Below are 15,665 nucleotides of genomic sequence, written 5' to 3' on the forward strand. Positions count from 1 at the left end.
ACCGCCGCCCTGCGCCGCTAGTCGCCGTCGCCCTGCGCTGCCGTCGCCGCCCCTCGCCGCCACCGCGCGGAGCCGCCGCCGACCCCGCCCAGCCCCGCCAGACCTCGCCGGAGGTAACCGACACCGCCACCGCCGCCATTTTTTTTCAACAACCGTTCGTTTAAAAAAATGTAGATTTAGTTTTTTTTATTAGATCGGTTCGGTTTTTTTTGGTTTAGTTATTTAGCGGATGTTCGTCCGAACGTTCGTTTTAATGAAACGAACGTTGTTCTCAGTTAGTCGCAAACAGCTAACATTCGTTCGTTAGCCTGTTCGTCTCGTTTTATTTTTTCCAGGGTTTTTCTGCGATTATTTTCGATCATGATTTCTGCCCTGATCTTCGATCTAGTTTATCTTTTCGCTCGTTTATCCAAATCAGATGAAACAAGCGCGTAAATCTTTGTCTCAAAGCCCTCTTTATGTTTAACCAACTTGAACAAGATTTTGGTACTATAAAATTTGACTTTAGTCCAATTAGTAAATGAATCTTGTTTCTTTCGTAGTTTGAGTTTCGTTGCTCCGTTTGGGTTGACTCTTTTTGCAAATCGGAGTTCTTCAGTTGAACTTTCTGGTTAGATCTTTTATTTGAATTTTACACATGCTTCTACTTTGAGTGCTTATGCATGTTATTGTTTGTTTGCGTTAGAATACCCGGAGTGCGAAGCGTGCTACTACAAGTCTCTAGGTTTTGCAGATCGTCAGCAAGGCAAGTAACACTTTGATCATATCTCTTTATTACCCAGTTTTTATGCATTAGTCTCAATCCTCAAACATTGCATGGTTAGGATCTGAATAACATGTGGGCTTTTGAAGTAGATGATGAGGTAGAACATATTGCCCTTTTATTATCAAACCTTTGGGAGTTACTTCTACGTTATGCTCAGGATTGCTATGCTATGCTCATAGACGTGGATTGGGTGAGTGTATCCATGACAGATGTGAGTATTGTTAATTAATGGTTAACTTAAGGTGGCTACTTAAATAGACATCTGGGTGGATTGGTTGAGGCACCCTGGAGTACCCAGTGGTTGTCAGGGCACCTGGAGAATCCAGTGTTGTCCTAGGATATCCCGGAGTACCCATGTGATCATCCTACGGTTCGCCACCCAGACTCAAAGGGATCATAAGAATTTTCATGCTAGAAACTTCCGTGTGCAGCCACAAGCCATTATGGGCTCTGGCATAGTTGAATAAGTTGTGTGACCTCTTTCAGTGGTAGACTAGCAGATGTAGGGGATGTAGGTGGTACTGTCTACCCAGAGTAAAGAGTTAATGCTTTTGAAAGACTGTGTCTCCGTCATCCATTTCTCAAACATCATGAAGTGCGAGAAATTCAATGGAGGAGACCGAGTCTTGTGGGGAAAAGTGCGCAAACCTTTGCAGAATGTATAAACTAATCATGTGTCACGCCCAATATGCGACCCTATCCAAAAGGAACTCGAAGGTCCCACCAAGGATAGACCCGCATATTGAAACGCTTTTGCAAGGTGGATATAATTACATCAACATTACATAATAGATGGTGATACATACAAGAAGCAATACAATGCCACACAAATACAACATCACAATACATCAGAGCACCATCCGACTATGGATGAAACACAAACAGAAACTCAAACGACATCCACCCTGCTAGCCCAGGCTGCCGACCTGGAACCTATCCCTGATCGAAGTAGGAGCAGAAGAAGAACTCAACGAAAGCAAGCATCGCTCTCGCGTCATGATCATCGTACAACCTGTACCTGCAACTGTTGTTGTAGTAATCTGTGAGCCACGAGGACTCAGCAATCCCATTACCATGGGTATCAAGACTAGCAAAGCTTAAAGGGAAAGGAAGGGGTAAAGTGATGAGGCTGCAGCAGCGACTAAGCAAGTATGGTGGCTAACATACGCAAATAAGAGCGAGAAGAGAGCAAAAGGAACGGTTGTCAACTAGTAATGATCAAGAAGTGATCCCGAAGCTCATACTTACATCAAACATAACACAGAAACCGTGTTCACTTCCCGGACTCTGCCGAAAAGAGACCATCACGGCTACACACACGGTTGATGCGTTTTAATTCGGATCTGGTGTCAAGTTATCTACAACCGGACATTAACAAATTCCCATCTGCCACATAACCGCGGGCACGGCTCTCGAAAGTTTATACCCTGCAGGGGTGTCCCAACTTAGCCCATGATAAGCTCTCGCGATCAACGAAGGATATACCTTCTCCCAGGAAGACCCGATCAGTCTCGGAATCCCGGTTTACAAGACATTTTGACAATGGTAAAACAAAACCAGCAAAGCCGCCCGATGCGCCGACAATCCCGATAGGAGCTGCACATATCTCGTTCTCAGGGCAACACCGGATGAGACATCCTACGAGTAAAACCAGACCTCGAGTTTCCCCGAGGGGGCCCTGCAGTCTACTCGGTTCGGACCAACACTTAGACAAGCACTGGCCCGGGGGGGCTAAAATAAAGATGACCCTCGGGTTGGCCGACCCAAGGGAAAGGTATAGGTGGTGGTGAGGCAAATGGTAAAACCAAGGTTGGGCCTTGCTGGAGGAGTTTTATTCAAAGCGAACTGTCAAGGGGGTCCGATAAATCACCCGACCGCGTAAGGAACGCAAAATCTGGGAACATAACACCGGTATGACGGAAACTAGGGCGGCAAGAGTGGAACAAAACACCAGGCATAAGGCCGAGTCTTCCACCCTTTACCAAGTATATAGATGCATTAATAATATAAGAGATATTGTGATATCCCAACCAAAATCCTGTCCACCATGGAGAAATCTTCAACTTCACCTGCAACTAGCAACGCTATAAGAGGGGCTGAGCAAAAGCGGTAACATAGCCAAGCAACGGTTTGCATAGGAAAGGTGTCAAAGGTTAGAGGTTCATGGCAATATGGGAGGCTTGATGAGCAAAAGATAGGTAACACAGCATAGCGATAGAACGAAGCAACTAGCATAGCAATGATAGTAGTGAGATCCAGGGTAGCGGTCATCTTGCCTGAAATCTCGCAAGGAAGAAGAACGAGTCCATGAAGAAGACAAACGGGCGTAGTCGAACGAATCCTCACAATCGCAACATTACCGGAACTATCAAGAAGAAGCAATACCGGAAAGAAGCAAACAACATGGTAAACAACCATCACGTAGACATGGCACGATGCACAATCAAGTATGATGCATGTCCGGTTTAAAGAGGCATGTCATGGCAAAGTGCAACAAACAATACTACAAATTAAGTGGAGCTCAATATGCAACGAGTTGCATATTGACGAAACACCACTTTCAATTATTTAGTTCTCTCTCGTTTAAGCTACCCAATAATATTAAATGTTGTTAAACATGGCAAGAGGTGAAGCATATGGAAACTACCTATCTAGGCAAGTTTAAATGAGGCCGGAACAACAAACAACAATTCCAGAAAATCCCCATGTCCATATTCCGAATTTGGTACTGTTCTGCCCTAAACCATATTTTAATGTTGTTAAGCACTAAAACAAAGTGCACCATGTTAATCTATGCATTTTTCTTGCCCATTTACATATAAAGTTTATTAAGATTGGAGCTACGGTTATTTAGTTATGAATTAAACCATTTTAACATGAAATTTATGCAAACAACAGTTTTAAATATTTTAACATGGATGAAAGTTGGATATTGTGAAAGTACATGAAATTCTAAGCATTTTACATACATGACATGTTTCATTTGGATGCTTGGATATTTAGATATGAGCAATGCAATTTTAATGGCATTTCTGAAAATATGCATGCACTGGATATGTGACAAAATCACAGAATGAAAAAAAAACGTCTACGGGCCGAATGCAACGCACTGTGCAAAGCCCAAGATGGACCTGGCCCGAAATGGAAGAGTGTGTGTGAGGAAAAAATTAAAAGGAGACAATGCAGAAAAAGGGTCTCCTAGGATTCGAACCCTAGACCTGCTGGATCGATGCACACTCTGAAGACCACTGGGATACAAGTGTTATTGTGATAAAAGAGGGGCTAGGGCTGACATGAAGAAGAACAAGGGCTTGATCTGAGTGAGCCAAAAATTGGTGCAAAAGTTGATGAAAAAGGGCGCCCCTGGGATTTGATCCCGAGACCTCTCGAGTACATGCATGCGCTGTTAACCAGATGGGCTAAGATAGAACTTTGCTAAGGAATGCCTTACGCTCAATATGAACTATGTTCTGGCGTTGATCTGACGAAACTGAAAACGTTAACAGAGATGGCTTGCTCTGTGGCCGTGGCTGGACGCAACGAGCAGCAAAACTTGTTGATGCAGCAAGGGTGAGTGTGCATGTGGAATAACTGAAACAACAACAACAAAAATGAAAAAGGGAGGGGAGCTGGGCTTGAACCCAGGACCTCACGGATGGATGCATCGCTACTAGCCACTGCGCTAGCTGCTTGTTAGTGGAGGAAAAGGGCCATGACTCCAACGAACACACAGGGTGGTCGGAGGTGTCGTCGGCGAGCAAACGCGGCAGCGACTGCGGCTATAAGACAATGGCGGGCGTGCGGAAACTGGTGAGGGTTAACTACAGAACGCGTGCGTGCAGCGACTCGAGCTCGAACTCGCGCTCGACTCGGGCGCGGTCATGGCGAGTTGGCGGCGACAGGCGCTAGGTGGGCATGGGGAGGCTTACGGGCGAGCTGCGGTGTGCGGTTGTGCAGATGCGTGTGCGCGAGCGGCAGAACAAGGGCTTCGAGAATGAGCTCGAGCAGGAGCTCGTCTCGGCCGCGGCAGCGAGGCACGGCGAGGCGATGACTGTGCTGGGAGATGCGAAGACACGGGCATGCTGCGCGAGCGCGGGACTTGACCTGCGGGTGATGCAGAGGAACAACAACTACACTGAAAGTTGCAGATATAGCCGGAGCATCGAGAGCACGATGATGGCATGGACCCAGTAGTGAATCCGGTGACCTAAACGCGACAGAAAGAAGAAGGAGGGAAGCAGGTATACCTAGCTCACCCTAGGACACGCAGACGGCCACGGAGACAAATGAGAGGCGACGCGGACGAGCTCTGAACCCGACGCGGTTCCTGTCCGAGGAAGAAGGAAGCAGGGGAGGACGCCAGGCGCGTGACTTGGCGACACAGAGGAAGTAGACGAAGTCGAGGAAGAAGATCGCGGCATCCTTGGACCCTTCTTGCTCCTGGCCTTGCTTGAAGTTGAAGAAGACGACGGGGAGGCCTCACAAACGACGGCGGAACGCGCTCGGTGGTTCTTCTCTGAACTCTCTCTGCTTCCTAACTTGGGATCGAAGGAGGAGACGAACGGAGAAGATAGAGGTGGCGGCGGCTGAGGGGGAAAGAGGGAAACCCTAGGGGCGAGGCGTTGGCTTTATAGGGGCGCGGGACGTGCTGGCCTCGACGTTCGTGAGCTCAGGCTCACGGCACCGGGCGCTCCTGTAGGTAGCGAGGGGAGACGGCGAGCAACGGAGCAGGTAGGCGTGAGCGAGAGGGGTTGGGCCGGCTGGAAGAGTTCCAGGTGGGCTGCGGTGAACAGGTAAGATAGGTGGGCTTCGCTGGGCTGCTCTTCCTTTCTCCCTCATTTCCTTTCTTTAATTCTTCAGACAGAATAACAAGAGCAGAAATGCACAGAAAGATCTGGAAGGCAATAGACTGATACAGAAATAGATCTGAGATCCTGGATTTATGAACAATTTGAATAAAATGATTTGGACATTTTTTAGAGATATAAAAATAATTCAAGGTTGAATTAAATTCAAACTTGAGCCATTTTTTAACCCAACCAAAACACTTTCAAATGGGCTGAAAATTAGCAGAGAGGATGTAGGCAAAGTGCAGGATTTATAGGAAAAGAATGAACATTTATTGAGGATAGAAAATGGCACTAGCAAAATGAAAAGAATAAGAAGGAAGAAGGAGGTGTTGATGCATGGGTAGATTTGAGAGACATAGCAAGGGGTTTGGTCACATGCAACATGCATAGAACAAGACAACATCATGAAGAATGCGATGCACATGGTGATTATGATGAAATGCAAAATGACAAAAGGCACAATGCAATGTAAACAATGATGATCATGAAGCAAGAAGCAAATATGACAAGGCACTCAACATGATCATGGCAACAAACATATGGAAAAGAAATATGCAAAACAATTATGACAATGCCACACACAATAAACACACGACAACAACTAAAATAAATGGAAGGCAACTGGAGCATCGGACTCGGGGCGTTACATCATGGTTAGCCGTGTTCCCCGTTATGGACATCTTGAGTATCTGGTTCTTGGATTATCATGTTGATCTCATCACTCTAAACTAATTTGATTGGGTTAATTGATGTTGCTTAATTGGGATTGAGTTGGAGGAACCTTCCCAATGTTTAACAACCACCATGATAGTTAAATAAAATTTATTCCTTTGTTGTAGGGAAAAATTAGCTTTATGCAAAAACTGTAACATAGAGCTTTCCACCAGCCATATATGCATGTAGTGATATCATTTACCTGTTCATTACTCTGTGTGTTACATTGCCAGCATATTCCATGTGCTAACCCGTTTCGGGCTGCAACATATCATGTTGCAGACTTTTCAGACGACGAGTAAGGTGCCATAGGTTGTTGTCGTTCACTCCGCTATGCCATTGGAGTTGATGGACTCACTTTATCTTCCAAGCCTTCCGCTGTTATCGTATTTAGATGGCCTTTAGCCATATTATTGTAATAAGTTCTCTTTTGAGACATTTGATGTAATAAGTGTGTGATTGAAACTCTGTTATAAATCCTCGAGTACTGTGTGTGTCAGCATTACCGATCTAGGGATGACACTGATGCATAGAGACTAGACTATCTGAGGTCTAGTCACTAGAAGATGGTATCAGAGCACACGCTGACTGTAGGACACGACCACTAAGATAAACCATAGGTCACTCTTCTCTACTCATTTCTGACTCCTCTCCCTTTTCTACTCTATAGGATGGCGGACTCAAGGAACAAGTTTACACAACCGGATGAAGACACTCCTTGTGGATGACACTTGAAGGAAGTTACTAGGTATTTGAACATCAGAATACCAAGTTTCACCGGGACCTACATCGCCAATTTACCAGAAGAGGAGCATTGGATGATTTGAGTTCAAGTTCCAGGAAGGACATTCATGCCAGTCACTGAGCCCATAGAGTTTTCCTTTGATGCACCAACCTAGAGTCTAGGAAAGAGCATGGCAGCCCACATCGCTATGGGACGCATTGGAGAAGTTTACCAAAAGGATCTCAAGGACACTATCTACAAGATATGTGGGCGCCGAGATGAGCAATGGGAGATGATCAACACCAGGAGGGACAGGTCCATTGCAGCTTTCATCCAGGAGTTAAACCAGCACATTCGTCGCCAGGAGAACCAGATGTGCGCAGGCATGATAGATCTGAAGAAGGCAATGAACAGGATTACGAAGCTAGAAGAGGAACTCAAGTCTACACACGATGGATATGAGGAGGAAATGACGATACTAGTGGAGAAGAATGATGATCCGACGAGGAAGCTAGGAGTATTCATGGGAGACCCCGCACCAGGAGGAGATGATGAGATTCCAAGGACATTCGTTCAGAGGACTACATCATCATCGACGACACCGATTCAGACCCCGACGACATCGATGATGACTATGTTGATGAAGCTAGAGCGGATATCATGGAGTCTTCTACCGACTAAAACTTATAGTCGACTACCATATCAGTAGTAGTATTCTCCCATGTATATAGTATAGTCCAAGCACTTTTGTAACGATAGTTAGACCGTTTGTATGCCCTTGTTTGAATTGATTGAAGTGATATGATTGTGTTTGTCTCATGTGCATATGTGTAGTGTTTCCCCTTAGACCTCATTCTATTCTGTTTTCTCACCTTTTCTAAACCCATCAGATGCCTCCGAGACATGACAATGGATTTTCCTTCCCACCGGAACTCACTCAGTTGATCCAGTAGCAGAATACCCTGATGCAGCTGTTAGTTCAGAATCAGAACCAAGGCAACAACAACAACAACAACAACAACAACAACAACAACAACAACAACAACAACAACAACAACAACAACAACAACAACAACAACAACAACAACAACAACAACAACAACAACAACAACAACAACCCACCACCCCCACCACCTGTTGATCACTTAGCCCGTTTCCTACGACTGAATCCGCCGGTGTTCTCTAGTAGCACCGAGCCGATTGTTGAAGATGATTGGCTCCGCAAGATTGAAGGGAGCTGACCACTACAGGATGCATAGATGCGGAGAGAGTGTGTTTTGCCGCACATCAGCTTGATGGAGCCGCAACATCATGGTGGACGAATTTCACAGCCACTTACCCCATTGACACTGTTACATGGGATCAGTTTCAGCAGGCTTTCCGCACTGCCCATGTTTTAGCAGGAGCTATGAACATGAAGAAGCACAAGTTTCACAACTTGCGCCAAGGAGGACGCACAGTGGACCAATATGTGGACGATTTTAGTAAGTTAGCACGTTATGCCCTTGATGACGTAGCAACTTATGCCGCCAAGCAGGAGAAGTTTCTGGAAGGACTGAATGATGAGGTAAGCATGCAGTTGATGGTGGCAACATTTAACAACTACCAGGAGTTGGTAGATAGAGATCTTATGATTGAAGGGAAGCAGCAGCAGATAGACAGCCGCAAGAGGAAGTACGGTCAAGGGAAGTTGTCGGCATTCTGGGAACGGGGGTCCCCAGACTTGCCTACCTGCGGCGTGGCTCAAGTGGTGGCCCAGTACGACCCATCTTCATCAGCGCAAGGTTCAAGACCCTTGCGAGGGGCCAAGCCTCTCGGGGCGGACGACACAAGACTTCCTCAGGAACGGCCTCGCCAGGCAGGCTCGCGAGGAGGCGGAGAGATCAAGGCAGGGTACCTCGCGAGGTGCTCGTGACGCAAGCCATGACGATCGAAACCAGGCGGGCACCAACCTGTGCAGTGTCCTTGTTTCCTCTTTGGTGCAAAGGTGGCAAGCACAGGCGTGGAGTACCGAGGCATCAGGCAAAGGTTTCCATTTCATGGCAACGAGACCAAGACTAGCAGAGCGGCAGGATGGAGGTCACCATGGAGCCCAAGACGGCGTCATCACCAGTGCCTTTGGCAGCCGAAGACCAACTTTAGTCAGGATAACTTGTACTAGATGTTCCCCTTCAAAATGGCCGTTGTTGGCGCCCTTCCCGCTCAATATTTGGGAAGAGGACCAGGGCCTCTATAAATAGGACTAGCCACCATACAGTAGAGGGCGTCTAAGAGAGTGCTCATTAGACCCAGAGGCGATCGAACTCACCCAAGCAGTTCATTGCACCAGCTCAAGAACACCTCTCGCGAGGCTGTTCATCCTTTGTGCTGTTCATCACCAGCCCCCGAGGCAATCCACCACACCACACACTGGAGTAGGGTATTACACCACAACGGTGGCCCGAACCAGTATAAATCTTGTGTCCCTCATGTTGTTCATTGTTTTAGCTTAGATTCTCACGATGCGATCAGACGTGAATCGGTGGGGGAAGATCTTCGTGCGCACCCCAGAGTTCAAACCTTAAGGGTCTGCCGGAACCCAACATCCGATAGAAGTACAATTCGGCAGCTCAGCAGAGACCCCGTTTTACCTCGAACTCGGGAGGACACATTCACCATAACCATGGAGGCCATAATTCCAATAGAGGAAGTTCGCATAACCATAGTGGCCCCAAGAATGGGAATGGAAATGGAGGAAGCAACGGCCAGAACCATTCCAACCCCGCAACGCCCGCCAAGAAGGATCTAAGTCACATTACTTGTTTCAAGTGCGGGAAGAATGGACACTACGCCACCGAGTGTTCTGAAGCAAAGAATGGAAATGTCAATGGAAGCTCTAGTAACAAGCCCAACCCTTTCAACAGGGGACAAGTGAACCACGTTAGCGTGGAGGAGGTTGAAGCGCAACCAGATGCAGTTATTGGTAAGTTTTTGGTTAAGTCATTTACTACAGTCGTTCTTTTCGACACTAGTGCATCGCACTCATACATATCAAGGGGATTTGTGGATAAGTATCACCTGCCAACCCAAGCCCTTAGGTCACCCATGTTAGTAACCTCGCCAGGAGCAGAGTATATGGCTAGCCTATGGTGTGATCAGTTACCATTAAGGATTGGTAACTAAGTGTTCCCCTCAGACCTAATAACATTGGAGTCGCAACGACTGGATGTAATATTAGGCATGGACTGGTTATCAAAGTATGGAGGGAACATTGACTGCGCCAGTAAGTCGATTATGCTCACCACCCCAGAAGGAAGAAGGATTAAGTATGTATCCCGGCATGTGCCGAAGAGGACTCAAGTGAATTCCTTATCTGGAGTTGTACAAGAGGAAGTACCAGTGGTGAAGGATTTCCCTGATGTATTTCCAAAGGAGTTGCCAGGCATGCCACCGGATAGAGACATTGAGTTTTTGATTGAGGTTTTGCCAGGCACAGGGCCAATATCAAAGAGACCGTATCGGATGCCCGCACAGGATTTGGAGGAAATTAAGAAGCAGATTAAGGAGTTACTGCATGAAGGTTACATTCGACCAAGCTCTTCACCTTGGGGAGCCCTAGTACTTCTAGTGGAGAAGAAGGATGGATCATTAAGGATGGTTGTTGATTATCGTGCATTGAATGAGGTGACGATCAAGAACAAGTACCCACTGCCGATGATCAATGATTTGTTTGACCAGTTGCAAGGAGCTAAGGTATTTTCCAAGATCGACCTGCGATCAGGATACCACCAGCTAAAGATTAGAGAGCAGGATATACCTAAGACAACTTTTACCACAAGGTATGGGCTATATGAGTATAACGTTATGTCAACACGCCTGCATATTTCATGAACATGGTGAACAAGGTGTTTTTGGAGTTTTTGGATAAGTTCGTCATAGTGTTCATTGATGATATATTAGTCTACTCGAAGAATGAAGAGGAGCATAAGGAACATTTGTGTTTGGTTCTTGAGAAGCTCAGGGAACACCAGTTATATGCCAAGTTCAGCAAATATGAGTTTTGGTTGAAGGAAGTTGGATTTCTCGGACATGTTATATCCAGAGAAAGAATAGCAGTAGACCCCACCAAGGTTGCTTCTGTGACTAAATGGGTAGCACCCACATTAGTTGAAGAGATCAGGAGTTTTCTTAGACTCGCAGGATATTACCGGAGGTCCATTGAGAATTTCTTCAGGATGGCAAAGCCCATGACAGAGTTGTTGAAGAAGGACACCAAGTTCAAATGGACTGAGGAGTGTGAAGCCAGTTTTCAGGAGTTCAAGAAAGGTTTGGTTACAACCCCATTGTTGATTCTTCTGGATCAACATAAGGATTATCAAGTGTATTGCGACGCTTCTCGTTGAGGACTTGGAGCAGTGCTTATGCAGGAGGGAAGAGTTGTTTCATATGCCTCACGACAGCTTAAACCTCATGAGCAAAATTATGCTACACACGACTTGAGTTAGAAGCAGTAGTGCATGCGTTGAAGACGTGGAGACACTTTCTCATAGGAAACCACTGTGAGGTGTACACGGATCACAAGAGTTTGAAATACATCTTCACGTAGAAGGAGTTGAACCTCAGGCAGAGGAGATGGTTGGAGCTCATTAAGGATTATGATATGAAGTTGCACTATCATCCCAGAAAGGCTAATGTAGTAGCCGATGCTTTGAGTCGCAAGAGTTATGTCAATACGCTCATGACCAGAGGATTACCCAAGGAGTTAGCAGAGGATCGTCATGAGCTATGTTTGGAAATAGTTCCGAGAGGTTATGTAGCAGCATTGGAAATTCAGCCTACTTTAATGGATAAGATCAGAGAAGCACAAAAGACTGACAAGGAGATTGTCGAGATAATGGAAAGGATGAGCAAAGGAAAGGTTAAAGTATTTCATGAGGATGAGCATGATACCTTATGGTTTGAGGGTCGCGTATATGTGCCTAATGACCCCGAGGTCAGGAAGTTGATTCTGCAGGAGGCCCACGATTCGCCATATTCGATTCACCCAGGAAACATGAAGATGTATCTAGATTTGAAGGAAAGTTTCTGGTTGACCGGAATGAAGAAGGATATTGCTGAGTATGTAGCCGTATGTGATGTATGTCAGAGAGTTAAGGCAGAGCATCAGAAGGCAGCAGGATTGCTACAGCCATTGCCAATACCCGAATGGAAGTGGGACAAGCTTGGCATAGACTTTATCACGGGATTGCCCAGGACCCGCTCAGGCTATGACTCGATATGGGTTGTAGTCGATCAGTTGACGGAAGTAGCTCATTTCATCCCAGTGAAGACCACCTATACAAGTGCGAAGTTGGCAAAGATATACATGACCAGGATCGTATGTCTGCATGGAGTTCCAAGGACCATAGTATCAGAAAGAGGAACCAAGTTTACCTCAAAGTTCTGGAATCAGTTGCATGAGACTTTGGGTACTAGTCTAGGGTTCAGTACAGCCTTTCATCCACAGACAGATGGACAGACCGAGAGAGTCAATCAGATTCAGGAGGACATGTTGAGAGCTTGTGCGCTAGATTATGGATCTAGTTGTGACGACAATTTGTCGTATGCAGAGTTCTCTTACAACAATAGTTATCAAGCCAGTTTGAAGATGGCCCCTTTCGAAGCATTGTACGTAAGAAGGTGCAAGACACCGTTATTGTGGGATGAAGTTGGAGATCGTCAGTTGTTTGGACCAGATTTGATTAAGGAGTCTAAAGAGAAGGTTAAACTGATTCGCGACAGACTCAAGGTAGCCCAATCCAGGCAGAAGAGTTTTGCGGATTCTAAACGCAAGGAGACAGTTTACGAAATTAGAGACAGAATATACCTTCGTGTGTCACCACTTCGAGGAGTTAAGCGTTTTGGAGTTAAGGGAAAGCTAGCAGCACGTTTTGTTGGACCATACAAAGTTTTGGAACGTATGGGAGAAGTTTCTTACAAGCTGAAATTGCCAGAAGGATTGTCAGGAGTTCACGATATGTTCCACGTTTCCCAGTTAAAGAAGTGCCACGCAGAGATGGCCGATATTCCTTTGAGAGATACAGTGCCACTGGAAGCGATTCATCTGGATAGTGATTTGACCTACGAAGAGAAACTAGTGAAGATTCTCGAGTTTGCCAGCCGAGTCACACGCAGCAAGGTTATCAAGTTTTGCAAAGTTTAGTGGAGCCACCATACCGAGGATGAAGCCACCTGGGAACGAGAGGAAGACCTACGGAAGGACCACCCACGCCTATTTTCTAGCCAACCCGAATCTCAAGGGCGAGATTCATCTTAAGGGGGGTAGGTTTGTAACATCCCAAATTTTCAATTTGGAATGTTATACATAGGTCATCATATGCATATCATATTTTATTGCATTTTGGTTTATCCTAGAAATTCTAAGCAACTCAAGGACCCACAGAGAGAGTTGGGGATTTCGTTTATTTTCATATTTGAACTTTCGTCAAATATTGAAAAGAGGATCATTTTGGTTTTAATCATTTTTGTCTCCGAGTATTTCAAATATGAGAATAAAAGAGAGGAGATAATATGACTTCTCCAAAATAAAAGAAATATTGGAGGAAAAATATTAAAATCAAATTTTATTTCCATTTGGAGTTTTATTGCTATTTTATTTGAATTAGAAAAATTGCACGTTTTCAAAAATTGCATTTTTAGGCCAAAGAAATGTTCACTTTGTTCTAAATATTTCAATTAGATGTTTTAGAATTTTTTGTATTTATTAGGATTTTTTTTCTGTTCGGTGGAATCATTTAAAAAAAGGGTTCCCGCCCGACTCGGCCGAAGCCCAGCCGAGCAGGCCGGCCCGTTCCGCCGCCGCCTCCGCGCATCGTGTCCGCGCCGGACTACGTCAGGAGTCTGGGTTGCCGCCGCAGTCCGCTGCCCCCTCTCCCAAGTCGGAGACCAAGGCGGGGGGGGGGGAGGGGGGGCTTTATAAGCCACCGCTCCGGGCCCCTCTCGCCACCACGAGCCGCCCCGCCGCCTGCGCCGCACCACCGCCGCCGTAGCCGCCGCACCACTGCCGCCCCGCACCATGAGTCGCCGCTGCTCGACGCCGCCATCGCCACCCCTCACCACCACCCCGCTGCCGCCGACCCCGCCTAGCCCCGCCAGACCTCACCGGAGGTAACCAACGCCGCCGCCGCCGTTGCCATATTTTTCCTCAAAAACCGTTCAGTTTTAAAAAAAATAATCTAGATCTAGTTTTTTTTATAAGATCGGTTCGGTTTTTTCGGTTAAGTTATTTAGCAGACAGGGAACGTTCGTTCGTTACCCTGTTCGTCTCATTTTATTTTTTCCAGGGTTTTTTCCGCTATTATTTTCGATTGCGATTTCTGCCCTGTTCTTCTATCTAGTTTATCTTTTCGCTCGTTTATCCAAATCAGATGAAACAAGTGCCTAAATCTTCGTCTCGAAGCCCTCTTTTTGTTTAACTAACTTGAACAAGATTTTGGTACTGTCAAATTTGACTTTAGTCTAGATTAGTAAACAAATCTTGTTTCTTTCGTAGTTTGAGTTTCATTGCTCCGTTTGAGTTGATTCTTTTTGTAAACCGGAGTTCTTCAGTTGAACTTTCTGGTTAGATCTTTTATTTGAATTTTACCGTGCTTCTAGTTTGAGTGCTTATGTATATTATTGTTTGTTTGCGTTAGAATACCCGTAGTGCGAAGCGTGCTACTACGAGTCTCTAGGTTTTGCAGATTATCAGCAAGGCAAGTAACACTTTGATCATATCCCTTTATTACCCAGCTTTTATGCATTAGTTTCAATCCTCAAACATTGCATGCTTAGGATTTGAATAACATGTGGGTTTGGGAAGTAGATGATGAGGTAGAACCTATTGCGCTTTTATTATCAAACCTTTGGGAATTACTTCTACGTTATGCTCAGGATTGCTATGCTATGCTCGTAGACATGGATTGGGTGAGTGTATCCATGACAGATGTGAGTATTGTTAATTAATGGTTAACTTAAGGTGGCTACTTAAATACACATCTAGGTGGATTGGTTGAGGCACCTTGGAGTACCCAGTGGTTGTCAGGGCACCTGGAGAATCCAGTATTGTCCTAGGATATCCCGGAGTACCTGTGTGATCATCCTATGGTTCGCCACCCAGGCTCAAAGGGATCATAAGATTTTTCATGCTAGAAACTTTCGTGTGCAGCCACAAGCCATTATGGGCTCTAGCATAGTTGAATAAGTTGTGTGACCTCTTTCAATGGTAGACTAGCAGATGTAGGGGATGTAGGTGGTACTATCTACCCAGAGTAAAGAGTTAATGCTTCTGAAAGACTGTGTCTCGGTCATCCGTTTCTCAAACATCAAGTGCGAGAAATTCAATGGAGTAGATCGAGTCTTGTGGGGAAAAGTGCGCAAACCTCTGCAAAGTGTACAAACTAATCATGGTTAGCCGTGTCCCCGGACATCTTGAATATTTGGTTCTTGGATTATCATGTTGATCTCATAACTCTAAGCTAATTTGATTTGGTTAATTGATGTTGCTTAATTGGGATTGCGTTGGAGGAACCTTCTCAATGTTTAACAACCACCATGATAGTTAAATAAAATTTATTCCTTTGTTGTAGGAAAA

Source organism: Triticum dicoccoides, chromosome 2B (assembly GCF_002162155.2).
Source record: "Triticum dicoccoides isolate Atlit2015 ecotype Zavitan chromosome 2B, WEW_v2.0, whole genome shotgun sequence".
In the NCBI taxonomy this organism is placed as follows: Eukaryota; Viridiplantae; Streptophyta; class Magnoliopsida; order Poales; family Poaceae; genus Triticum; species Triticum dicoccoides.